The following is a 27,117-nucleotide window of genomic DNA, read 5'->3' as shown; positions in this document are numbered from 1 at the left end:
TATCTTCGTATCTCCCTTGTCAGATCCTATTATTTCCATCGTGCAGCTGAACAATCAAATCAGCCAGCACCCCAGTAAGGATTTATCCTGCTTTTACGCCATTTATAGCACCTAAGTCAGAAACTCAGACCTTGTGAGGACAGCTGGCACTCAGGAGGAAAGTCAGGCATTCTCAGAATGTGCTTGAGATGTTCTTGGGTTTTATCATTGCCCAGGGAAGCCTGTCTCCCCACCTCACCCTCTGAGGGTCTCAGGGCAATTGGGTTTGAGGGAGACTCTGTGAAGTGCCATAAACTGGATGCAGTAAATGGGAACCTCAGGGATGTGCCAAAGACTGAACAAGAAGGCCATGAAAATGGTACAACCTCCTAAGCCCTATACCATTAACCTCACTGCTTCTGGTGTCTGTTTTCTGACAGAAATGCATCCTTTCATAAAGCTCAGTATAATCTATATATATTATCAGCTTGTCCTGATGCCTTTGAATTGGTGCTGATACAGAGAGAGGAGAACATAATAAGCTGTGCTCCAGCTACCGGAATATATACTGTTGTCAATGTATGTTATTCAGTACAATTTAGCATCTCGGCATGACTGGAAGCCTGTTACTGGCTTGCACACAGTGTGTGTCTTTTTAAAGGCAGATAAACTGTAGGCTGCTCAGATTTTATAAACGTTTTCTTCTTCCCAGCTGAAATAAAAGCTGGCCAAAATTCAGGCTCACAGAGACACCAATTTCTGTCCCAAATAAGTCTTTAAGTTATGTTATTTTAGATTTACATGCATGCAATCAGGAGCAGAATTTAGATTATTATGTTTAATCTAGCTCACTCTTTCTAATTCTTTCCCGGTGGGAGGATATTAAAGCTTTCAAGAGTCATTCTTTGTTCCAGTTTTTTGGTGTACCCATGGCAGGTTTATAATTTTCATGTTTCATCCAATTGGAATGACAACCACATGCTGTAGGATTTTTTCCCTCATTACACAAACCTTCAGTATGTACTCTACAGAGAAATATCTGATCTTGTATCAGGTGAGTAAAACTTAATGAGTTAAAGTATAAGTCCCAACCTGTTTAGATTGATTTAAATCCCCTTTTTCCCATTTCCTTCTGGAATTCCTACACCTTGGCTTTGCCATTGCTTGTGACTCCCTACAATTCCTTATGGGTCTTGCAAGGCTGGACTTTTTCTCTTTCCTGCTTGTACTGATGGCTTTTGACAGATTAGGTTTTGAAAATGAAAATACTTTGCATGAATATAGCTCTTAAATGTTTAATATTCTTATCTTAGAGTTTAAGTGACTTGCCCAAGGCAACAAAAGGAGTTAGAACTGGATTAGACAGAGTGTTTCTGGCTCATTGTCTTGGGCTCACACCTCTGGACAAGGCTTTTCTTTCCAGAACAGTAAAATTCCTCCTTCGGTATTAGAAAAGAAGTCCAGTAGGTAAACTTCCAAAAACTAAGAGCTGAGCTCACTGAGATTTGACTTAGAATTTCCCAGGTGGTGATATATAAAAACATCATTTTTCCCTGCCCAGCACTTAGGTCTTATCTGGTTTGTGTCTTTTCCTGATGCTCTTCCTTGTTTTATATGATGCAGAAGGACATGATGTTAATATTTGATTAGTTTTGCTAAACTGTTGTCATTATAATTAGAATTACTGCTGAAAGTGTATTCCTTATTTCTGTTCTGAATTTATCTTCTCATACAAACTCTTACACTGGTGTCCGTTAAACTGAAGAGCTAGTGGTAGACTGGTGGTATGTTATGGATTTACAGATTATAAGATTGACACGTAATTTTTCAGTGGTTAAGCAGAACAGTGTAGGCTCCTACTCTCCCTCAATGTAACACAGATTTCACAGAATCACAGAATCACAGAATGGCTGAGGTTGGACGGGACCCCTAAAATCATCTAGTCCAACCCCCCTGCCAAGCAGGATCACCTAGAGTGCATTGCATAGGATGGCATCCAGGCGGGTTTTGAGTATCTCCAGAGAAGGAGACTCCACAACCTCTCTGGGCAACCTGTCCCAGTGCCCTGTCACTCTCACAGTAAAGAAGTGCCCCCTCATATTCATCTGGAACCTCCTGTGCTTCATTTTGTGCCCGTTGCCTCTCGTCCTGTCGCTGGGCACAACTGAATAGAGACCGGCTTCATCCTCTCAACACCCTCCCCTCAGATATTTATACACATTGATGAGGTCTCCCTTCAGTCTTCTCTTTTCTAGGCTAAACAGGCCCAGTTCTTTCAGCCTGTCCTTGTACAACAGGTGCTCCAAGCCTCTCATCATCTTAGTAGCCCTCCTCTGGACACGCTCTATTAGCTCCATGTCCCTCTTGTACTGGGGAGCCCAGAACTGGACACAATACTCTAGGTGTGGCCTCACCAGAGCTGAGTAGAGGCGGGGGGAATCACCTCCCTTGGGCTGCTGGCAACACTCTTCCAAATGCACTCCAGGATAATTTCCCAATAATGTGTTAATTCTCATGGTTCTTTCTGGATTATTCTGTGAAGTAGCCACCTGTTTCAGAATTGTGTACACTGGAGAATATACTGTTAGTGCAAGCAAACTGACCAAATGTGAACTACTCGTCCAAGGGTACCTATATGACATTGAAGAGAAAGTCACTTTCAGGGTGGAATTCATCTGATTGGTTTCAGAAGTCTTCCCTAAATGAATCACACCATAAAGGGGCCTACTCCTCACTCGTTACTGTAAAGAAACCCAGCATGAATAAGTCTGTGTGGATGACCTAAGATACGTGATGAGTCCTCCTCACTCAATATTCCAAAAATCAAGCGCAGCCATTTCAGAAGACTTCCTTATTCCTGATGGAGATTCGTTTAATTGTACACAAAAGGGTTAAACACTACTTTCTGTTTTGCAGGAGATCACAGCATCACAGAATCACAGAATTGTAGGGGTTGGAAGGGACCTCAAGGGATCATCAAGTCCAACCTCCCATACCAAAGCAGGTTCCCTAGAGCAGGTTGCCCAGGTAGGCGTCCAGACAGATCTTAAATATCTCCAGAGGAGACTCCACAACCTTCCTGGGCAGCCTGTTCCAGTGCTCAGTCACCCTCACCGTGAAGAAGTTCTTTCGCATGTTGGTGTGGAACTTCCTGTGATCAATTTTGTGGCCATTGCCCCTGTTCCTGTCCCCACAAACCACTGAAAAGAGGTTGGCCATATCCCTTTCTCTCCCACACTTCAGGTATTTATAGACATTGATAAGATCCCTTCTCGGTCTTCTTTTGTCAAGGATGAACAGACCCAGTTCTCTCACCCTTTCCTCACAGGGAAGATGATCCAGGCCCCATATCATCTTTGTGGCCCTCCGCTGGACTCTTTCCAGGAGATCCCTGTCTTTTTTTGTACCGGGGAGCCCAGAACTGGACACAGTACTCCAGGTGAGGCCTGACCAGGGCAGAGTAGAGGGAGGATCACCTACCTTGACCTGCTGGCCACGCTCCTTTTAATGCACTCCAGGATCCCATTGGCCTTCTTGGCCACCAGGGCACACTGCTGGCTCATGGTCAACCTGTCGTCCACCAGGACCCTCAGGTCCTTCTCCTCAGAGCTCCTCTCCAGCAGGTCATCCCCCAGCCTGTACTGATATGTCCAGTTGTTCCTTCTCAGGTGCAGGACTCTACGGTTGCTCTTATTAAACCTCATTTGGTTTCTTCCTGCCCATCTCTCCAGCCTGTCCAGGTCTCGCTGAATGGCAGCACAGCCTTCTGGCACGACAGCCACTCCTCCCAGCTTTGTATCATCGTCATACTTGCAGAGGGTGGACACTATTCCCTCATCAAAGTCGTCGATGAAGATGTTGAACAAGACCGGACCCAGCACCGACCCCTGGGGAACACCACTAGTCACAGGTCTCCAGATGGACTCTGCGCTGCCGATCACCACCCTCTGAGCTCGGCCAGTCAGCCAGTTCTCAACCCATCTTACTGTCCACTCCTCTATCCCACACTTTCTCAACTTTGTTAGCAGGATGTCGTGGGAGACAGTATCAAAAGCCTTGCTAAAGTCAAGGTAGATGACATCCACTGCTCTCCCCCCATCCACCCAGCTGGTGATGCCTTCATAGAAGGCATATGTTGGTTGAGCACGGTTTCCCCTTAAATGAGATGTCAGCCTACAGTTTGTGGGGTCTTTGCATCCTTATGGTATACCTTCAGTTTGTGGCCCTCCCAGTGGAAATCTTTCTCCAGAGCAACATCAGTGCTAATTGCAGGCTGGCCTGGGCTAATTGCAAGTTGCACTGACAGGATGGCAGAGTGTTCTCCCACACCACCTCTCCTGGTGGCTCTGAAGCCACACAGCCTTTAGCCATGGAGTTGCATGTGGAGCAGCAGCTTAAAGCTGTTGGGTGCGAGTTCCTGCCCGCTCTGCTGCATGTTCAGTTGTCCATTGTGCCCTGACTCTCCATATGTACCAGTCTACTTGTTGCAGACGTGTGGTCATGTTTGGCAGGTAAGGCTGCTGTAGCAGCATTTCTTTTCTGTCATTCACAGAATTGATGCAGCCTGCCCAGGCATATAACTTGGAAGCTTCAGTTTATCCCAACAGCTCATTTTCTTCCAATATCACATATTATCTTTTTTAAGTCATTGCTTACCATACTGGAGTACACATCTTTTTTAAAATATGACCTGTATTCTCTATTCTCGATTTTCTATTTGGCTGTATACATATAGTCTGTTAGCCCATGCAAGACCAAATAATATGGAGTTTATTTGCATCCCTCTTTTTGCTATTTATGATTGCTCCAATGTAAGCATGGGCCATAAATTTTAACAGTAGAAACTTTATGTTTCACCTCAGGTTAATGATAGAAGATGTCTAATGAGAGAGGGACAAAGAACAGAAGGTAGAGTGACTTCAGAAGGCACAATGATTCTCAGATTACAGTTGTAGTTTAATGCCTACCAGTCAAACAATTTTAATCTGTGTGGGCTGCACTGATTTGTTTTCTCAATCACAAGTTTATGTTGCAGCATATGAAATTGTCTTCCAGAATTACCACATAGGGCTTCCATGTTTTAAACAACTGCTTATGAAAGGAAAGCAGGCAGACACACAAAATATTCACATTTTCCTGTAATTACTTTGATTCAGAGGGGAAAATTGTTCAGTGACTTTTAATAGACAAATTACCATTTTTTTTACAACCAGCTTAATAACATCCATTTATTTAAAACAAAACAAACAGAACCCTCTGTGGTGTAGACAAAATCCAGATAATGGAACTGCTGCTTGGATTTCCACTGGCTGGCTGGTACAGTCATCATGAGGAAGCAAGGAGTAAAATCGTAGAGGCAAACCTAACTTTATTTATTTCATATTCAATAACTTGAGTCCTCTGGTTTGCTGAGATCATAACACATATTTGAACCTTTGCATCTGTACTACTTTACTTTCTGATTGCATTAATAGAGCTGCTGAATTCAATTAACATCTGAAACTACTTGGCTAGCCAGACATTACACAAATACTTTCAGGAGAATCTGAAGTCTTTAGAAAAATTGTAGTTTAGGCTTGTTCTTCCTAAAACACGACCGATGCTGTGTCCCATGCCTCTAATTTCCATTAGCTACAGTGTGAGTAAGTTAGAGTCCTCGTAGCCTTTCAGCTAGTGCTAAAACTTTCCGGAATCATGTCCTGTAAGTCTGTCTCCCATCTGTGCTGGAAACTGAGCAGCTCACAGACGTCTTTATTTTTCTACAGGTTAAAATCTTCATAAACATTCTTCCCTGTTCTCTTGCCTTCCTCATCAATGTTGAAGTTGGTCACTTTATAAAAGTCTATGCATCTGGAAAATTTATATACCCTATGTGTAAAAGCATAGCCGTACCATTTCTAATAATATTGGAACTAATCAGAACTATTTCCCAAAAATCTCTGAGTGTGATTAAACAGAACGCACTGCGGAATTTTTCATGCAATTTGGGAGACAGTTCAAAGCACTGTCAAAGTAGAGCTACTGCTTCAAAAAGAGCAGATGGGAAATGTATATTCGATTTCCACATGGATTGGAATGAGGAACTGAGCCAGCCCCAGACCAGCCCTAAGCTGGAGGCAGGATCGATAACGCTGCACTTCCAGGTATGTCTGTCTGATTGGCCTTTGCTTCCCCTATCTCTCCATCTGCAGTGAGAGTGCTAAGATGTCTGGTATTATTTACAGTTGTTTGCTACACCTGTCATGGATTCAGTAGAGATTTAAGTCTAATGCAAGCCGGCACAGGTAGAATGTAAACAGGAGAGAAACATTAAAACTTGCTTCTTGGTAACAGATGGCCTCCAAGTGAATTTGGAGAGCTGTCCTAACTCTAGCCTGAGCATTTCAGGTGGCTCCATAGGAACACACAAGTGACATGCTGCTTAAAGAAGAAAGAAAGAGAGAAATCTGGTGGTTTTCTTCTGAGTGCTCATCACACCCATGAACGTTACTGGGCAATTGCTAATCAACCTCAAAACTTGCTACGTGCAAGCCATCATCACTTCTTTTGAGGCTGACGTGCGGTTTCTCAGTGCAAAGGTTTTGCAGAATCAGAAGCTCACAGGGCAGGAGATGGATGTAAAGATGATTTAGTCTTTTGGTCATTTGGGCAGTGAGAACTCCCTCTTTCCTCTTATTCCTTATTCCCTAATTGTCTTTCCCCCGAGGTTGCACAAGTATATCCATCGCAGTGCTAATTTTGCATCTTTTGGCAGGATCTGGTATGATGCAGTCTACATTCCAGAAAAAGAAAAACACTGGTATTTATAATTGCAGTTTTGATGAGCTGTGTGGCAGCTAAAATCATTATGGGTGAAATCCGATCTCAGCTTCCAGACCACAGAAATAATGTGTCTACATTTAAGTAGGGAGGGGAACACTGATTCATATAAAATACAGCTTGAATCATACAAGAATGAATGCTTCTTGAAGGCTTACAATGTTAGGTTAATTATTCACTTTTAGTATGCATTTTGATTTCCCACGGGGCTAGGAAAATGTAGAAATACTGTCCTAACCACAATAATACTTGTCTTCACCATGTTTCTAGCCCACAGAAACACAAGAGATCTCCTTGAGAATCCTGATCCCAACAGACTTCCAGCCTTTTTCTCAGAGAGTAGAGCACAGGTAAGTCCAGATAACTTTCAAAGTTTGTATGTGTATTGAAGCCAGCTGCAAAATCTGTAGATGATGTAAATCAGCGTAGTCCCACTGATTTAAAAAGAGCTGCATCAACATTCACCAGCTGAGCATCTGGCTCCTCATCCTGACTCTTATCCCAAACATGTGTTCACTAAATATTTCACTGCATCTTTCTGACATTAATAAAGTTTTTCTTCTTACTCTGTCTCCTGCTATACTTTCTAAAGCAACTCTCTTACATGTGTTTGTACTTTGCAACTATCATTTCCATCTAATATCCATTATTTATATTTTAACTATCATGCTGTTTTTAAGAGTACATAAGAGCAATTTAGCTGGAGGGGGGAAGTGCCATTGCTGTGTTATTGCTTTTGACACTGATCTGTAAGTGTTTTAAGTTATGTTGTTGCTGTGCTTTCATGTGAAAAAGTAGATCATTTTTTTTCCTCCACATGATACACGAGTGTTTTCTTAACATATATGTAATTGCAGCCTAATACAATTATATTTACCAGTTGCTATACTTTGACATAGTAATAAGCAACTTTCCATTAAAATGTCTTCACAGTTTTGAAACACACTTTTTCTCAGCTGGTCTTACCCCTGTGGAAGACTAACTCATCTCATTTCATGCCCTAGTTACAATATGATTTGGATGGAGTTCAGGAACAGATCTCCCATTCTTAAGATCTGGATCCCAGAGCAGAGCTCTCACATTAATGTGAAGCATGTGGCTAAATCCCTTAAATGATTCTTATATCTCATCATAATTTTTTTTATTATTTTTTTTTTTTTTCCTTTTCTGGCTCAACTCCTACTGTTAATCAGAAAATATGTGGGGTTTTTTTGTTTGTTTTGTTTTTTAATAAAAAAAAGTATTCGGTTCATAAAATAAAGAATAATGTGAAATCTAGATGAGTGGGATTGCTCTGATAGTGTTCAGATCCTATTTTTCCCAAATTTCATTATGCACTTTGAAGAATTTACTCTGTACCTAACTCCGCACTACAGCTACATTAATAACAGTCCATAAGCTAACTTGATTGAAGCTAGTTCAGTTGGGCTGACAAGCTTTAATATCCCACTTTGACTGCGATGTAGGCACACCCACAATGTGGGAGAGGAAACAGAAGTAAAGCAATATGCCCAAGATTACAGAGGGAGCCCACAGCCAAGCCAGTGAGGAACTCTAGACTTGTGGCTTCAGGATCAGCGCCTTTTTTTCCCTTCCAGGAATCTGTAGGATGTGTTCTACCTTCCAAATTTCAGGCATAATGCAATTTATAGTTTTGGAATTTATGATATATTGTGTTTTGATTTCTCTCACATTCTGTCCTTTATTTTTTAATCACATGAAGGGTTTGCGAGTATTATCTGCCTTGCTTCTCTTAGTGTGAACTGGGGATGTTGGATGCCTGCAGAATTTTTTTCTGCACTTTTTAATCATTTACACAGTCAAGACTGAAATCATTTCATGCTGATTTTTGTACTTGCTAGGCCAGAGGCATCACTGCACTACTGTAGTTTCAGGTAGTAAATAATCCTTTTCTCCATTTTCTAGCATGATTAGTGAATTAGGCCCAGTGTTTATGTGCAATTAAAAAAAGCGATACAAAGATAAAAATAAACCAATCTGTAGTGGCTCTTGGGGCTAATAGGAAGTAGTAAGGAATCATCCTCACAGATTGTTTCAGTGTGATGTAATTTCACTGGTACTCAGGCACCATGGGAAGGAAAATGTTGGAAATACTTAAATACAAAGCTCCAGTTGATTTTAAGAGAGATTGCACATTAGGGTGGAATTTGGCCTTTCTAATTCACAGTGGTCTTATGATCAGACTCAGGCTGATTTCAGCTCCAGCTACACGCTCTCTCTCTCCAAGCGCTTGCTGCTGTGATCCTTTCCAGGATTGCACAGGAGGGGCATTCATAATGCAGAGTGAGGCACTGTGGTTTATTCCCAGAGCTGCCGTTGTCTACCTGAATGACCTCAAACGAGTTGCTTTACATCCTGAGTTTTTCCATCTGTATGGCACTTTGAGATCTACAGATGAAAAGCGCTATATAAAAAGGAGGAATTATTATGGATGTGGCATAATGAAGTTATTCGTTTGTAATCGGTTGTTTGTATCGCACAGTATGTTTATATTGCCCCTTTACACTTCACAGCAACGTTTTCACTCTCATCAGTCCTAAGAACAGGGAGGACGTGACTAGAAAGATGACTCATACAATCCTCTAGGATACAGAAATGATATCAATTATGCCTGCTAATCCTCATTATACCTGTCTCAGCCTTCTGGGAAAGAAAACTCTTGTTTTAGTTGGTCTTTTCTTAAGCAGTGGGAATTTCCCAAGTAATGTTATTTAAATACCAGCTCTAAATATCCATGCTAGTTCCCAGATTGCCATTTGTTCTGAGGGTACAAACAGCACAGCACATGCATTTCTTTGGATCAAAGCAAAGAAATGCCTAAAGGTTTAGTTTACTGGCATTACCTTGGTAGTTCTGACTCCTCAGTTTCCTCAGGGGGTTGTACTTGCAGCAAGCAGACAGCTTGGGAGAGCACAGGATATGGAAATATATAGTGCAAAGTAATGCTATTGCCATGCAACAGCAGACCTCATTACTTTTATTTAGGGATGCTGGACAGACACAGATTTGGGTGGCAAAGTGTTCATATATCTACTTCCTAATTAACTCACTGTGTTACCAGCAATAGCAGAGCACTGAAAGAGATTCCATTAGTTGATGGATCTTACTGAAAAAAAGGAAGGGTGTGTGGCTCAGCAACAAATAAGACCTTCATAAAATTATTTTATTTGGATCGTTGCCTACTCAAAAATAGCTGATATTTCCAACTGCCCCTTTGGTCACTACAATAATATCCAGTCTCGTTTAAAGTCATTCTCACTAGGAGAATGGTTTTTCTCTCATCCCACAGGGGACCATTTCAGAGTCTGATACACCTCATTCTCATATCCATCCTTCTTTCTTTTTCTTAGGATTTTGGTTGTCCTAAAATAATTCCTGTCCTATTAGATACCTTTTAAATATTTATCCATGTGGCTTTTTTTTTTTTTTCACTTAACCAAATCTGACAGATTTAATACCTAATCTTACCTATTAAAATCAATTCTCCACACCCCTACTCCTTTATATTTTTCCCTCACTGCTCCCCAGTGCACCTTTTTCTTTTTTCAGAACCTGTATTCCTAAAATATAGTAGAGTGTTGTGGATGGCATGATACCCACAATGTTTGGAAACAGATTTTTGCCATCCTGCCCACTGAGGATGCTACCTTTGCCTGTGTAATCTACAGCTGAATTACCTATTTGTATGCTGTATCCTGTTTCCAATGCACGTCTAACTTTCTGTCCACTCTCACCTCTTGACTCCTCCAAAATGACTGGTTTCCAAATTCCTGCTTTCCACTGAATGTGTTTTCCCTTATATTCATATGCCTGCCTAAAGACTGACCCTTTATTTCTTTTCTCCTGTTCATTTTTTAAATCTCCCTGGATCTATTAATGCTATTTTATATCTTCAGTATTTGCAACACTTACTTTAATGTTACTTGGGCTCATACAGGCATTCTGTTAGACAGCAATGCCTATGATTGAAAAAAAAACACAATAATTTCAATTTATAAAATTCATCACAATGAAAAATACCAAATATGTTATCTTTGACTAAGTTTGGAAGTTTGCAAATCTCACACTACAAAAATCAGTAGCATCTTTCTTCTTACTACAGACAGTAACGCTGGTATTCAGGAAGAAAATCCTCTGTGAAAGTCATTTGAAACAGAGGTATTTTTCTGATGAATGCTTTCTGATTAAGGAGTGGTTTTGTGAACATGCTGCTCCTGTTAATCTTCTTGGGACACTTCTCAAGCTAAAAGCAGTATGGTCAGACAGTTGATATGTCAATTGCATTTCATATTGAGAGATTTTAGCTTCTGGATATTTCCAACATATCCAAAACTAAAGAACGTTTCAGAAGTCTTTGTTAAAAAGGTTTGGGGAAAAGATCACATTGCATGCAGCAGCTGTTTGCGTGGATTACCTAGTCTAGCCATTCTGTCAAGGCTAAAAAAAATACTGTCTGAACGGCAGGGAGAAAACAAGTCACTGAAATATCAGTTAAAGTAAGAGCATGCTGCAAGCAGCATGGCTGAAGTTCCTCAGGGGTCGAGCTCCAGCTTGGACAATTAAGTGGAACAGTGCTAGACAAAGAGCTTGCCTGGATGTCCTGTTTATGGGCTTTTTTGCCTGGAAAAATATTTCATTGCAGTGTAGATCCTTCAAATGTGTTGTTTTTCACTACATATTGGTGATCAAATAAAAGAAATCCATATCAAGCCTTAGAGCTTCATTTTATGTAATGGTAGGACATGGCTTTCTTGGGCTCTCTATGATCTTCCAGCACATTTCCTTCCTTCCTTCCTTCCTTCCTTCCTTCCTTCCTTCCTTCCTTCCTTCCTTCCTTCCTTCCTTCCTTCCTTCCTGTTCTTTCTTCAAAGAAAAAAAAAAAAGCAAAAGGCTTCTTAGAGGTTTCTTTACCATTCTGAAACCTGCTAAGATGAATGTTTATTCTCAAAGTCCTCAGCACTCTATTTTACTCTCAACTTTTCATTTTTTCTTGAATCACTGTCTAGCATCCTGGCTTCCATTTCTTAGCACTGGCTACTCTCATTTTCATGGGAAAAACAAACAAAACAAAACATTAAATTGATCACAGGATTTCTGCTGCAGATCTGGACCATCTGCGGTAATGAACTGAACATACGATGATGACAAAGCAATAATTAAAACATGCCCAGTGACAGTCTGTTGACCCTAGATGGGACATTGGTATCTCTGTGGACCATGTGGGAAATTTTTCTCTTTTATAGTTGTTAATTAGTCAGCAATACAGTCATCAGAATTAATAACCACTAATGAGGATTAAGAGCAGATGAGCAGCTTTGATTCAGACTGTTGTTTTTTATGCTCTTTATTTCTTTTTTCATTTTTCTATGGAATTACCTGTTTCATTGTGTACTACTTGCAAACACCCTACTTTTACTCAGATAATAGAGGTGTCATGGCTTCTTGGAAAGAAACATAATTTAAAGCAGTCTTTGCAACTTCTTTTCCTCTTTAAACCCCTACCAAAGCTTTGAAAAGCCCTTAATTTACTCACTCAGGTCACTTGCTTCCCCTCACACACGGATCTGATTCATTCCCCACTGGGAAGACACAAACACAACTCCCTCCTGAGTCACTTCGTACTACTTGTAAGTTGGCTGGAGGAAAGTAAAAAACTCAAGAAGTGCTCCTTCCATCAGAACATGACTGCATGATATGTTGAAATGACGAATGAGGCTGATGACCCTCTATAGCTGTGACGATGTGGGGCTGATCCACCAAAGGGTCTTATCAGGTCTATGAAGCTGGTAGCAATTTAGTTGCAGGAAAAAGTGAGCACAGAGCCACTTCACTTGTCTTTGCAAGGTTTAGTAAAAAGTGGCACATTGGTATTTTCCATGAGCCACTTTCTGAACTTGAATGGTCTTAAATGAACTGGCCGCAGCCCCAGGAGAAGCAGGAAGGGCACTGCCTTGTGCAGGACCCAAGGGCTCCAATCTTCTTTCCTTCCATATGAGGAGAATCAATTTATATGGCTTTTCTCAATGAGCGTAGTTAATGTATGCGAAGATTTTTCAAGTTTAGACCAGCCTTTAAGCTTTCTGAATTTACGTGCTGCTGGAGATTTCCCTGTGGACATTCAGATCCATTGAGAAAAAATGTATTAGTAGGTTTTTAAGTCACCCATCAGCAGGCTTATTTTTCATATTAGCCTTTTGTGGACCCCTCACTCTATCCCAAGCATCCACATACAACAGTATTAGCATGACTGGACTCAGAAATAATTTAATTCTCACCCTGATTGTATCTAATTTTAGATACTGGCACAATGTTGCCAATTAAAACCAAACCACTTTTTTTTCCTTCTTGTCTAATCCTCAGCATTATTCTCAGGAAATCTCATATCCCTATAAAAATGATCTTCCTTATCCACTGATGAACTGTATGCAGAAAATCAGTTATTTTCTTAGAAGTGCATTTTGATCAACTCCCTTTTTGAGATTTTTGGGGCACAGATCATCGAAGTCTCACTGGAACTGTCAAGACACGTATAGATTTCCCTCTTATTGTTCATTACAAGATAACATAACTCTAAATCGGGCTAGTGACTCACCTCCCCCTGAGGGGCTGCAGTTATAAGAGAGTTAATTATTCACCTTTCAGCCGTGGAAAGATTCCATGCAGCTGTTGGTATTGGTCTGGCTTTTCTTCACCCAACCACACCTACTGAACATCAAGGAGCTTACAGGGGGAAGGGTATGGGGCTGGACTGCTTTTTTTTTGAACTGACCAGGCAAGATCCTCATCTGTATGTGACTCAATAACTCGACTATGAACTCAGGTTTCATGAATGTGGAGAAATCTCCCTGAACTTTCACTTACCTCCCTGAACTTATGCTCCCTCTCTCTGTGTTATAAAAGAAACCAAACCAAACAAAACATATTTTGTACTGGACATGGCTAGCATTCCCTGATCTAATCTGGTCTGCAGTTCACATTTTGAGTGGGAGGCATAGGTAATATTAAGCACCACTCGACAGGACATCTCTCTAGGTCTGTATTTGCATGTGTTACATCTCCTTTTTTCCCCCTCCTCTTGCCCCTTTGCCCCATTATCTGGCCACCTAACAACTCACCAAGCAGGAAAAAAAAACAACCTGTGTTTTAATTTAATTTGCAAGCCACAGGCACTTCTGCCTACCTGATCTTTGTTCAAAGATACAAAGCCCCTCCATTCTGCCTCCAGTAGCACTACACAAGTTCCAGCACAGGTAGTAACCCCTCATACACACACACACACACACGCACACGCACACACGCCCTTCATTGTTTTGTTCTTCCTATTTCTGTCCTTGTCAGCTGTGTCTGCTTTCACTCAGCACTTAACTCTTTCCCCATCGGCACCAAACCTAATGATTGTTTAATGGCAAGCAAAGAAACAGCCCAAGGAGCAGAGGTCAAAACTTAGGACTTCTCCCAGGCACTGGGCTGCGTAAACATGCTTTCTTTTGTACTCTGCCTCTTGGTCTTAGACCCCTTCCAAGAATGCTCAGCGACAACAGCTTTATAAAGACAACCATTTCCTTCACAGCAAGCTGCGGTTTAAGAGCTAGCTACTAAAGCATTGAGAGAATGGATGAAAGCATCTGCCTTTGGGAAATAGTTTTGAGGAAGATGATTGCAATGTGAATAGAGGTGCCCTAGTCACAGTGAAAAGTATTTACTATTTCCTACTGGCAGACCTGACCCCAGCCGAGTGTCTTCTGTAAAACCCATTTGTGGTACTTTTGCATCCTCTTGGTCTATATGGTCTGTCTGATGTGTGCTCCTGGGATTGGTGCCAGGAATGGGCACGTACACATGTGATGTTTCCTACCTGGGTTGTAGGAGCTCCCATGTCAGTGCTGTGTTCGTCCCTTCAGTCACACTGCCTCTGGACTACTCCTACACAGGACACAAAGCAAGCATAAAGAGGGACAATTAAAGTAGTTGTTAGATTAGGACAATACTGTATGTAGCTTTAAACAGAGCAGAAATCAATGTGAAGACTGACTTTACAGCAGAGCATTAAATATTTCTTTTGGACTCGTATTCAATCCTGTCTCCCAAATCAAGGAGAAGGGATTTAAAGATAAGTCTCTCATATTCGTATCACATCCCACCAGTAAATTAACTATATTAAGGTCTGCAAACTTACCAGCTGGGTGGAAGGTCTCACTTCTTGCTGCTTTTTGTGTGAGGACTGGTCCCATCTGCTTGCTCTGAATGTACCTGACAGCTGGGCCCTGCATAAGGGGAAGAAGGGAGAACATTTTTAACACTGAGTTGAAACGGGGTTCAAGCAGCTCAGGAATATCAGAAGTTTTACACCTGGACAAAGCCCTGCTAACACGTGAAGAGGCACCTGACCAGGGAATTTGAAGCTTCATGTGATACCTGTATATTATATTCAAATGCCTAGCTTGGTGGGAAGGTATCAGAATCTCTCTCTTTCGTCTATACACATCTATACACCAGTTCAGGCTGGGGACTGACCTGCTGGAAGGGAACTCTGCAGAGAAGCTGGGGGTCCTGGGAGACTGCAAGTTAACCATGAGCCAGCAGTAAGCCCCTTGTGACCAAGAAGGCCAGTGGCTTGGGGTTCATTAGGATGAGTGTTGCCAGCAGGTCGAGAGAGGTGATCCTCCCCTCAGCTCAGCCCTGGTGAGGCCTCACCTGGAGTACTGTGTCCAGTTTTGGGCTCCCAACAAGAGGGACATGGAGTTATTGGAGTGAGTCCAGTGGAGGGCTACTAGGATTATTAGGGGACTGGAACATCTTATGATGAAAGGCTGAGAGAGCTGGGCCTGTTTAGCCTGGGGGAGAGAAGGCTGAGAGGGGATCTTATCAATGTATATAAATATCTTAAGGAAGGGTGTCATAACAATGGGGTCAAACTCTTTGGTGGTACCCAGAGACAGGAGGAGAAGCAGCAGGCGCAAGCAGAAACACAAGTTCCATCTAAACATAATGAAGAGCATTACTGTGAGGGCCGGCTGAGCACTGTTACTGTGACTGAGCACTACACGTTGCCTAAAGAGGTTGTGGAGTCTCCTTCTCTGAAGACAGTCAAAAGTCACCTGGTTGTGATTCTGTGCAACATGCTCTAAGTGATCCAGCCTGAGCAGGGGTGTGGACTAGATTAATTCCAGAGGTCCCTTCCAACCACAGCCATTCTCTGATTCTTTGATAATATTCTGTTTACACAGGACCTACACATGACTTCTTGACATTCTGGCTTTATTAGTTGTATTTATTGCTACTATCTTCTGTTTGTAGTTTCAGTGTAACCTGTGAGGAGAAGCTGAATCTGAACTGACTGTTAAATACTTAATTGTTAATTAAGTATTGTTAATTTGTATTGTAAATTGTTAATACTAAATAGGCACTTTTCTACAGAACACCCTTATAAATTCATATTATATCAGGACACTATAAAATTCATATTATATCAGGACACTATAAAACACCATCTGGTAGCTTGCTATTAGATCACAGAATCATAAAGTCATTTAGGTTGGGGAAGACCTTCAAGATTATTGAGTCCAACCATCCAGCTAATATAAGTCCACCCCTAAACCATGTCCGTATGTGCTCATCTACACATTTCTTAAATACCTTCAGCAATGCCATCTCCACCATGTTCCTGGGCAGCCTGTTCCAATGCCTAACCACCCTTTCTGTGCCTAATCACCCTTCCTGATATCCAATCTAAACTTTCCCTGGCACAACTTGAGGCCATTGCCTCATGTCCTATCACTTGCCACCTGACAAAAAACACCAATGCCCTCCTCACTACAACCTCCTTTCAGGTAGTTTTAAAGAACAATGAGGTCTCCCCTCAGCCTCCTTTTGCCTAGACTAAACAGAGGCAGTTCCTTCAACTTCTCCTTATATGTCTTGTTTTCTAGTTCCTTCACCATCCTTATTGCTCTTCTCTGGATAAGTTTGAGCAACTCAATATCCTTCTTGTAGTGTGGGGCTTAAAACTGAATGTAGTACTCGAGGTGTGGTCTCACCAGTACCACATACAGGTGGACCATCACTTCCCTAATCCCAGTGGCCATTCTATTTCTGATGCCTGTCAGGATGCCATCACCCTTTTTGGCCAACTGGGCATACTGCTGGCTCATGTTCAGCTGGCTGTTGACCAGCATCTCCAGGTGCTTTTCTGCTGGGCAGCTTTCCAGCCACTTTTCTCCAAGCCTATACCTCTGGATGGGGTTTTTATGATCCAAGTGCAGCATCTTGTTGAATGACATACAATTGCATGCAGCCCATTGATCCAGCCTGTCCAGGTCCCTCTGCAGAGCCATCCTACCCTCAAGCACTGCACTGCTTACTACCCAACACTCCCAGTCAACTTGGTGTGGTCTGCAGATTTACTGAGGGTGCACTCAATCCCCTCATCATAATCATTGATAAAGATATTGAACAAAACTGTCCCCAGTACTGGCCCTGGGGAACACTGCTTGTGCCTAATTACCAACCAGATTTAACTCCATTCACAATTCTGGTATCACAGAGTATAATAAACAAAGATGGAGGATAGCATAAGTTGAATCCCCCCTCAGAATGTGTCTACAGAACTCAATATCCAAGTTGCCATAAAAAAAAAAATTCACATAAGATTTACTGTAATCTCATTTTCTGTTCCACATACATAGATTGTAGTGCATTTTTCTAAGCAAACAGAAAAGTGTATATGGAATATATGATCCTCTAGGAAAAATAAATTAAAAATGATCTTATTTGTGTCTATTAATTTTATGCTTTAATTGGAAGTTTCAAACTCCATATAAAAGCCCATATAAGACAAATGAACAGAAAAAAATAAACTTTCTTATCCAGCTGAAATAATTAAATAATCATGTCCCCCATATTTTCATCATCTGGAGCAGGCTGAGGATCCAATTTATGAAAATACTTAAGCTCCTGACTGTCTTTAACTTCTTAACTGTCTTACTGTCTGTTTAACTGTTTAACTCCTTAACTGTCTAATTCTATTGACTTCTAAGGAGCTACTCAGCCATATATTTGTATATACATGTACATATGTATAAATGTATATCTATACATACAAAAGGTATATACAACACACATATACACACATAAATTTAAATATATATATTTGTACACGTCAATCTACATTAATGTATTTGCAGAATTTGAACATTAAAAAAGAAATTGATGCTGCATTTCAAAAGGAGGAATATTACTCATCCATTAGAAGAAGACAGATTCCCAAACATTTTAGACCACCACAAAAGTTTCATGATCTGTATTTCTCGTAGAGAACAACTGTTTCTTATTAGAAGTACTGAAAAGGGACCTCCTTAAATTTTTGCAATGATTCTGACTTTTCCAAGCCATAAGCAGACAAAATTGCCAATCTGATAGTTTTCACTGTTTTATATGGTTGTGGCTGTGACTGTTTATGAAATGTAATTTGGGAACCACCAAGTATACAGGCATTTAAACCTTGACAGAAGGTCCATGTGACCAAGGGGAATTGTACTTTGTGTTATCAGACAATGTATGGAGCCACTATTACATCTTTTTCTAAATTTCTTCTACTAAAAACACTTCTGCAATAATGCCAATATGAATTGAATCAGTTAATGATGGTTTGAAAAGATGACTGGGAGAACTAGCACTTTTTTTTGGTCTTTTTACACCAACGATTGCTTCAAAGTGTGGAATTGGTTTATAAGACTGCTACATTTGACTGCATTTGTTAAATTCAACATCTTTAGGAGTCAGCTGTGCCCAGTGCACGATATAAACAGTCTGGCAGGTAGACAGTAGGTGTCTTTATTACCCTTTCTCCATCAACGCTGTGTCAAAGGGGTAATCTTGCAAATCTTTCCAGTAGGGTCCATAGACAATTTAGATGTTCATGCAGACCTTCTGACTCACCGACTAATTGACCTGTGCAAAGGCCAAGGTCTTAATCTGAAGAACTGGAGTACTTCTGATTGAAGTTTTCCATCAAAGAATTACCAATGGTCATCCTAAGTGCCCTGTTTAACAAAAATAAACCCAAACTTATCTTGCTTCAAGGAAGTGGAGATTATCCACAATGACTCTGCCTTGCCAATGCAAGAATCTATTAAAGATTTTTCCTGGCATAGACTTTCACAGATAAATATTATAACTCTAACTGTAAATAGTGACCAACAAATACTTTCTCTCAGTATAGACTTCTGTCATGTTTCCTTTAATTGCCTCCCCACACAGGCTAAATAAGAGTTGTGCCTTCTATTCCTGCATTTCTTATAATTGATGCAAGGTTTCCAATGAATTGATTGTCAGAGACCTTCCAATCACACTAGAAATGAGATCTCTACCACAGGTGTCTCTCTACAGTGACTCAGTCTTGATGTATTATTATTGAATAACACGATAATAAGTAATAATAGCAATAAAGTGATAATATCAGGACTGATAATAGCAATAGTAATGATAGAAGCAGTTGTAACAAGAAGAAAAAAAACCAATAAGCAACAAAGCACCTGTAATAAAATAAACCTGTAGGTTACTGAAAAGAAGCATTCAACTTGAGCATATCTGAAACCAGAAATTCTCAACCCAAGAGTTGCTCATCTCCCAAACAGACAGTGGAAGAACAGTAGAAGACATTTATGAAGCACTTAAATCTTGCTTTTTGTCATAATTTTTCCTATTTGCTCTTTGCTTGCATGAGAACACAGTGTTATGGTATGTACCAGGGTTGGTACCATGTTCAGTATGGGGAGATTAGTAAGACCCAAACACAGATGAGCAAAGATGGATCCATATTGTCATTTTGAGCAGTACAAGACCAAGCACTGGAGTTGCGATAGCTCTGATACAAAAATCTGGGAGGCTTTTGGGAGGGTTCAAAATACAAGTGCTAAGTTTCATACATCTCTACTCTGAATATCAGTAAACATAAACACTGGGCTAAATCATAATTATGATGGCATGTTTCGCTCCATATATATTTATTTTATTATTGCAAATAAATATATGTAATATATATATACACACATATATTATTATTATTACTTTATTTCTTTTAATTATTGAGTTGCACGGTGAAAAACTTGTTTAGATTAGATAGACCGGTTTGATTAGAGGTATCACAAGGACCTCCTCAGTTATGGGAGATGGCAAGCAGACAAAATCAATCTTTCTAGACTTACAGGTAGGTCTATAGTGCTAGTCAGGATGTGGAGGCTGTAAACATGAATATGGAACCAAACCTAAATTAATCTGGTAAACTGTGAAGATGTGCTGACACAGAGTTTGGTGCAGAGTTTAGCAATGCAAACCTGTGTGGGACCTTCTGTGCTTACTTGCGTGGGTAACACATCCTGAAGTTAACAATGCAATGATTTCACTGTTACTGGTTCAAGTAACACATAGTCTATCAGCCAGCCAGGGCATGACAGGTTATGGCTGGGGAACATTGCATCCCAGTGATCCTCATCTAGCCCAAAAAAATGGTTGGAAAACAACAGAACGGCCCAAAGTTACACCATACAATAAACCTGTCCCGACAGTCCCTCTTGGGGAGGAAAAAAGTGTCTTGGACTTATTACTGCTGCCTCTCTTTTCTCAGCTGGTTCAGGCAAAGTCCAGAGTTCAAGCAAGTTTACCAGAGCCCAAGCCCACTGTGAAGATGCAATATCAAAAAGAATTAAAAGCTGCAGTACATTATGTGCATTACAGTCACTGTAGCCTGACGCATCATTTTTCTTCTGCCTTTTTAACATTGCAAACTAAAAAAGAGTGCAGTGTTAAAAAGCTCAGAGTTATTGAAAACTGCAACGTGGGGTTTGTTTAGAAGGTTTTGGAATTGTGCATCCACACCATACATTTCAGGGAGACTACATGCAGAAGGATCAGAATGTTGTCAGTTTTCATCAGGAACTTTACTTTTCCCTCCTTTTTGCTTCTTACTCGCCCAGTTCTCGCTACCCTAGCATCTTCTCTTTCTTTCTTACACTTTCACAAGTTATTTTTCTGCCCACATGCATTTTCTTGTTTTTAACCACAGCGTATATTTGCTGAAGCTTGGACAGTCCCAGCACACTCGAACATGGTAAACATGACATTTCACAATGCTTGTTACACTTGGATATAGAAAGCATGATATTTCCTGAATAGTCAGTTTCACTAAACTAAACTTTGTGGAGTGGAAAAAACAATAGCTGCAGAAATGTAGGTCACACTGAAAGCTTTTTCTTCCACTTGTTATTGGTGGAAGTTGTTCTTCTTGCAAAAGATTGTTTTCATCCTTCTGCTGGGTAAGGAGAGAAACCAGAAGTACAATAGCCAACACATTACTGTTCTGCAGGGAATTTGGCATCCATATACATCTACAAGACAACTGTGAATCATGCATATATTAACAGGTTGTAAAAGATTTATCATGTTTTTAACTGATGTTGAGTTCTCAGAAACAATTTCACAGAGACAGTTGTTCAAGATTGCTATGTTTTAGTTTGCTGGGGCTTGCTATAAACATTTTCTTTCTAGTCTCCTGAGTTTCATTTCGTTTTTTTGTGTTTGCTCAGAGTCACGCCAGCCAAAACCTGCTGGATTTGTCTGATGTGAAACTGAACCACTGAGAAACCTCTGAGCTTTGCAGTCACAAGCTGGAAGAAAATCTGGGAGAAGTGCTGTGTACAGTTCTGTGCAGGCTGGTGTTCACTGGCCTTCTGTCTTTACTGAACTATTGGAGTCCTGCATCACACAGTCACCAAGAGCTTTTCTTACCTTGAGCACACAGAGCACAACGGAATTTGCAAACTTTTCTTACAGGTAATCGTCATCACATTTTCTATGCTTTTGATTTTTTTTTCCTACTGTTTTGCAGTAGAGGTGCATTAAAATGCCACTTTTCAAGACTAAGGCTATTGCTAAAAATAAACCCTAAAATAAACCTTGTTACTTGAAAGGATTCCCTCCTCCTTCCTATTGTAAAACAGGAATAGGCGCACAGCTGATCATAGATTAATGTTTGGTTAAGTAATAGTGAAAAATGATAAATACAGAAGCAATACAAGTTGTTGCATCTAGTCAACAGTCACACTAGTTATAGCATACCTAGTTACAGCATAACTAGCATAAATGGTCTACATTTTACAGGCTGAAGCTCTAGGGATGCTCTATTAAAAAAAAAAAAAAAAAAAAGTTAAGAGAAACTGGAATATGTTCCAGGATATTTATGTGGCTTCATTTTTTAGAAAAGTGAAAACTTGCATTTCTTTTCAAAATTAATTGTCCCCAGAGAATGTTCCTAAACAAATGCTAAGTTTTTAAATCAGCAGTTTAAATGCATGAGAAAGGGAACATAAATCAGAATGGGGTCAATATGAAAAATGAGGTGTCTGTCCACACAAGGCACAGTCTATATTGAAGATAGCTTCTGAAGAAGGGAGTCACCTGAATACACAGTGCTTTACTGCAGCTGGAGGTTTTCCTGGATTGGCCGGGAAGCCTGTGCACCCCTCCTCCTTCCTCCTTTGTCTTTGATTCAGTATTGCTCTAGCAAGAGGCAGGCAGAGTGAGAACAGGAGATAAAGACCTACCTCCAAGAAGAGCCTTCACATGTCTGGATGCTTCTTATTCTTCTTTCAGTATAATGCACATGTTTATTCCTAACATTCTGTATATCATAAAGGTTTAGTAATTGTTTGCACTATAGATGTATGCTATTTCTGGCTGGGATGGAGTTCCCTTTCCCCACAGCAGCCCATACAGTGCCGTGCTCTGCACCCGTAGCTAGAACAGCCCTGGTGTCACACCGGTGCTGTGTTTGTTGCTGAGCCGTGCTGATACAGTACCAAGACTGCCTCCAAACCCCCCAGCGCCTGCAGGCTGGGGGTGGGCAAGAGGTGGGGAGGGGACATCGCCAGGGCAGCTGACCTGAACTGACCAAGGGATATCCCATAGTGTGAGATGGCACACTCAGCAATAAAAGCTGGGAAGGGGGAAGGAGAGGGACGGCTGTTGTTGTGAAGACGTCTGTCCTCCTGAACAACTGCCATTGCAGGGTGAAATATCCTGATGGTTTTTGAAAATTCCCAAACTCTACCTTGTCTAAGAGCAGAAGCTTTCTGTATGCCTCTAACACAGCAGAGCAGTCAAAGTGGAGCCATTTTGATTCTGCAGGTGTCAGGTTGAAGGGTTAGGCTCAGAGGAGGTCATGCTGGTGGACCACCTTCAGAGCTTCCCAGCCTATTCCTTCCTGAACTTCCAGTCAAATACAGAATGGTCTGATCACTACCCGCCTACAGAGCTGCTCACAAACAATGAAAAAGACTATAACAGTAGGATTCTGGTAGCACTTGGTGCTTGGGCCTTCCTAAATATAAAACCACACACAGACCTGGCCCCAAGTCATATAATCAAGACAAGATGTGAAGAGACAGAGTAAGGGAAAATTAAGTATCATTAAGGAAAGGATGGGGGGACAGGTTCTTGAACGTGCCATTATTTAGCGGTAATTTGGTAAGCTTATATCAGAACACAAGGACACATGAGGTATAGAGGGGTATCACAAGGACAGAGAAGGTAATAGTTTTGCTTATCAACATACTTATTTTCTATTTTCTTAAATTAACAGCTTAGCCTGGTACATAGAAGTGATGTTTCAGTTTCTGCTTTCTTTCTAAGAAAGACAGTAGGCTGTTCCAACTTTGGCGGATTATGAGTTTTTCAGAAATAATCTACATCAAAGACTGTGTGACTACCTTCGCAATGAAAGCAGATTGGGCCTTAGATCTGAGAAGTGGAAAAACTTGGAAAAGAGGAAGGAAAGAAAAATACTTCTGTCGCCTTGTTGCCAGTGTGCTTCTGGGGGTACACTTAATGAAGGTAAACAAGGATTTCCAACATTGTATATTGTGCATCTTCTGAGTCCATTGTGCTGAAAGTGTCTTGGCAGTGAGAACCAACTGTGGGATGAGTTTTAAACTTTAGTTGGAAGAAAGTACAAATAAGAGCTGTACCAACAAACGCTTTGAAGGCAGAAGAATTCCTACCCTTTTGTGGCAAATCAGTCTCTGGAATCCTGCTTAGAGGTGGAATATTTTCTGGACTATCAATGAAAATATCTATTGTATAACCTATAGTCATTCCCAAGAAACTATTTGTGCTTACTAAGATGTTAAGCCTAGTTCAGTTTCCTTGGAAATCTAAGAAATTCTTTGGAAATCTAAAAAATTCTTAATAATCTTCTGTATTTATCATTCTGATCTTCATTACAGTTTCTTTGCCAAACATAATACAGACTCAGAGAGCAATAGAGTTAGCATTGGATGATAAATCTTTGTTGAGAATTGTTTAACACATTGCTTCTTTGCAGCTTTCGCCTCAGCCAGTTTAAACAACATACGCCCGATCACGATTCTGAGAGATGTAATAAGAAAGCCTTTGGCAACAAAGATGAGATTATTTTAGCCAGGTTCTTTGGAAGCAAAAGATGTAGCTGAGAGATAGCAGGTAAGCAAGAGGCCCTAAAAAGCAGTGGCTGTGTTATATATCTATTTTATTTATTTATTTATAAAGATCACCAAAAAGGAAAATAGATCAAATTGAAATTTCAATTTGGAAAAAAAGTGCTCTTCCAAAACTCACGTGGGAAGGCTTTTGTGATATGTTTTCACTAATGTTTTTATGACAATGACTTAAAGAATGATAAATGAAATCCGTATTCCTCACTCTGAAAACAATTTATTTGCAGAGTTAATACTTTTCTTTCCAGAATGAGCTGGTAGAAATATGAAAACTGAAGTGACATGCTTTTAAAGCCTTCTAGGCCAACTTCCTCATGCAGACATATATTTATTTCACTGTAAATTCTTGAAAGACTAGTGGATTTAGTTATGTGTATAAGAAATGTCTGGCAAGTAGAGTATCTCGGTACACATGCCAGGTGGAGGAAGGAAGCCCAGACTACAGAAACGAAACAAGAAAAATACTGAATTTTGGTCATTGAGCAGGGAATGAGAAGATTAGATTTCAAGCACTGCCTAACCTAATGGGCCTTGATCACTAATGGGAGCTCTAGCCACTTTTCTAAAGCAATTAAAAAGCGATGTAGGAAAATAGTAGATGACAGCAATCTCACCGCACAAAAAGATTAATCTGTTTCCATTGCTAGGAAGCACCACACCAACAGTGTGTAGGTTGTGATGTAAGGGTAGATGACACACCAACTACCTACACACAGGCCAGGGAGGTGTAAAGACACTTGACAAAGTTTTATTCTGGAGGCCAGAATTTTCTAATGAGGCAATCAGAACTTCCTAGAAATGGTGAAAATATCTCAAAGCCAACTTTGTGGGATACTATGTCTTGGCAAAGATCTTAATATTGGTTTTGCAGGGGGGAATTAGTGAATATGCCTAGCTACAGTTAATGCTTATTCCAGACAGCCAAAGTGGTATGTATGACAATGGTTTTGGCAGCTAAGGCAATAGGAAGTATACATGTTGCATGTGATTTTGCATAAAGAAGTCTTATGGGACTGTGACAATCATTTGGGATTATACTTTTTTTCCTTCTGGGTAATATAAGATTTTATCCAAAGCTTGCCATTGCACACCACTCATTAGCAAAACTCATATAAAGTAATTAACAGTAAAATACACTTAGAGCCCTTAAAATATTGCCAAATTTACCGCTTTTTTATTAAAATATTTACCAAATACCACTTAAAGGTAGGTATCACAGATCACTAGACAGAAAACACTGTCAGACTAATTCTTTTAAATGACAGTACTGCTTTAGTTTTATATGGTAAGACCAGATGCATCTGGAAAAAAAAAGAAAAAAAGATAAAAACTCAGTAAGAAAGTCAGAAAATAAGTTCCTTAGGGATATGTAAAACATTCATACTTTATTGACCTGCTATTACTAGGTAAAGGCTCTCTTTTTCTTATTTGCATCTTGGACAGAGGCAATTTAGGGCTTAAAAGCACTGCTGAGCAGAAATACTGACATCAAGTGTATCATGTAAATGCTACAGTGAATACAACAACTGTTTAAGAAACGTATGAATAATCATTTCAAAACAAAACACACAGATATGGACTAGTCTGCAAAACTCCTAATTGATCAGTCTTGCAGTCTCAGGACCTTCAGCATCCATCACATCCTTCATGGGGGCTGCAGCACAAAGCACTGATTTGGAATAGTGGTCTCTGAAGGTGAAGAATTCTCATTTCAGGAACTTGTTACTAAGCTCCTTACTGGAAGTGATCAATCTGAACCCAAACTGACAGTGTTTAGATCAAACCATAACCTGTTCCAGGAACATGTTCCGTCCTAGGAAGGATGTCTGTGAGTAAATTCCATCAAATTAAAGTCTATAGGATGTAATTGTTCATGCATGACTATACATATTGCTAAAAGAGAAGGTTATAAGTACCTAATATATGCCTGAAAACAGTTTGAAAGCATTCAAACTGGGATAAATTACTTCTAAGCATTCTTTGATTTAAATGCCCACACATTATTTTTAATCGAAATTAAACATAATTAATTTTGTAATTGTTATAATTAAAGATTTCTCATACTGTATTAACTGAATCAGTCCCCAAACCTTACAGAGATGCTTCACACTCCTCCCATTAGTTTCCTTCTTAAAAAACAATCAAAATTCATTAATACCGTTAGATAAGTCCTGGATTACATGGTAAACCTTGAGTGAAAGCTGTCTGGTGATGTGCTAAAGAAATACATGAAACTCAGCCCTTCATAGCCGCAAGGCAGGTTTGCAGACAGACAGTCCTTGCAAAGAAGAGTACCATTCTTGTCTTTCTCTTCTCCTTACCTCCTGTGGGATTTGGGCTCTGCACTCCCATTAATCACACCCGGGTAGCTGCATCTCTGCTGCAGAATCTCCTTCCCTGTGGCTTGGACTTCCTGAACTCACACTTTGTTTCTACTGCTTTAGATTACACTGTGACTGCTTGTAAGTCAGTGCAGAATGAAGCTGTTATTAGAAAGAGATGCTCTTTCGATTCAGTATTGCTCCAGCAAGTGGCTAAAAGCAGACATTTAAATGTGCAACAGATGAATGAATGTGTCTTGGGATAAATATCTTATGAACTGGAAATCATCATTCTGTCCTTTCCAAACAACATTTCTATCTGCTTATGTGGTGAACTCCTGTGGTTTGTGGGCAGCTGATTTGGTAGGAGTTACGAAAAGCTCACAGATAAAGTTAGCATTTAATCTTCATTGCCTCACAGCCTTTATACAGATGTTCATTCGTACGTA

At 40.3% G+C, this 27,117-nt stretch overlaps 1 long non-coding RNA gene across 2 annotated transcripts in view; it reads right to left on the bottom strand.

The window, feature by feature from the left end:
• The window catches only part of LOC106035581 (uncharacterized), a 33,523-nt gene extending 6,681 nt beyond the window's left edge, over positions 1-26,842 (bottom strand). The window contains exons 1-4 of one of the 2 annotated variants that reach the window (XR_007158916.2): positions 26,669-26,831; positions 14,996-15,083; positions 14,675-14,742; positions 10,935-12,927 (exon numbers count right to left, since the gene is read on the bottom strand). This is a non-coding gene — a long non-coding RNA (uncharacterized lncRNA). Of the gene's footprint in view, positions 1-10,934; positions 12,928-14,674; positions 14,743-14,995; positions 15,084-26,668 lie in introns of those variants that run through there. The other variant, XR_007158917.2, reaches the window with a different exon arrangement.
• Between the last annotated feature and the right edge of the window lie 275 nt (positions 26,843-27,117).

The sequence above is a fragment of the Anser cygnoides genome, chromosome Z, assembly GCF_040182565.1.
Source record: "Anser cygnoides isolate HZ-2024a breed goose chromosome Z, Taihu_goose_T2T_genome, whole genome shotgun sequence".
Lineage (NCBI taxonomy): Eukaryota > Metazoa > Chordata > Aves > Anseriformes > Anatidae > Anser > Anser cygnoides.
The sequence above is the reverse complement of the archived record's forward strand: the minus strand, read 5'-3'. Positions and strand labels throughout refer to the sequence as shown.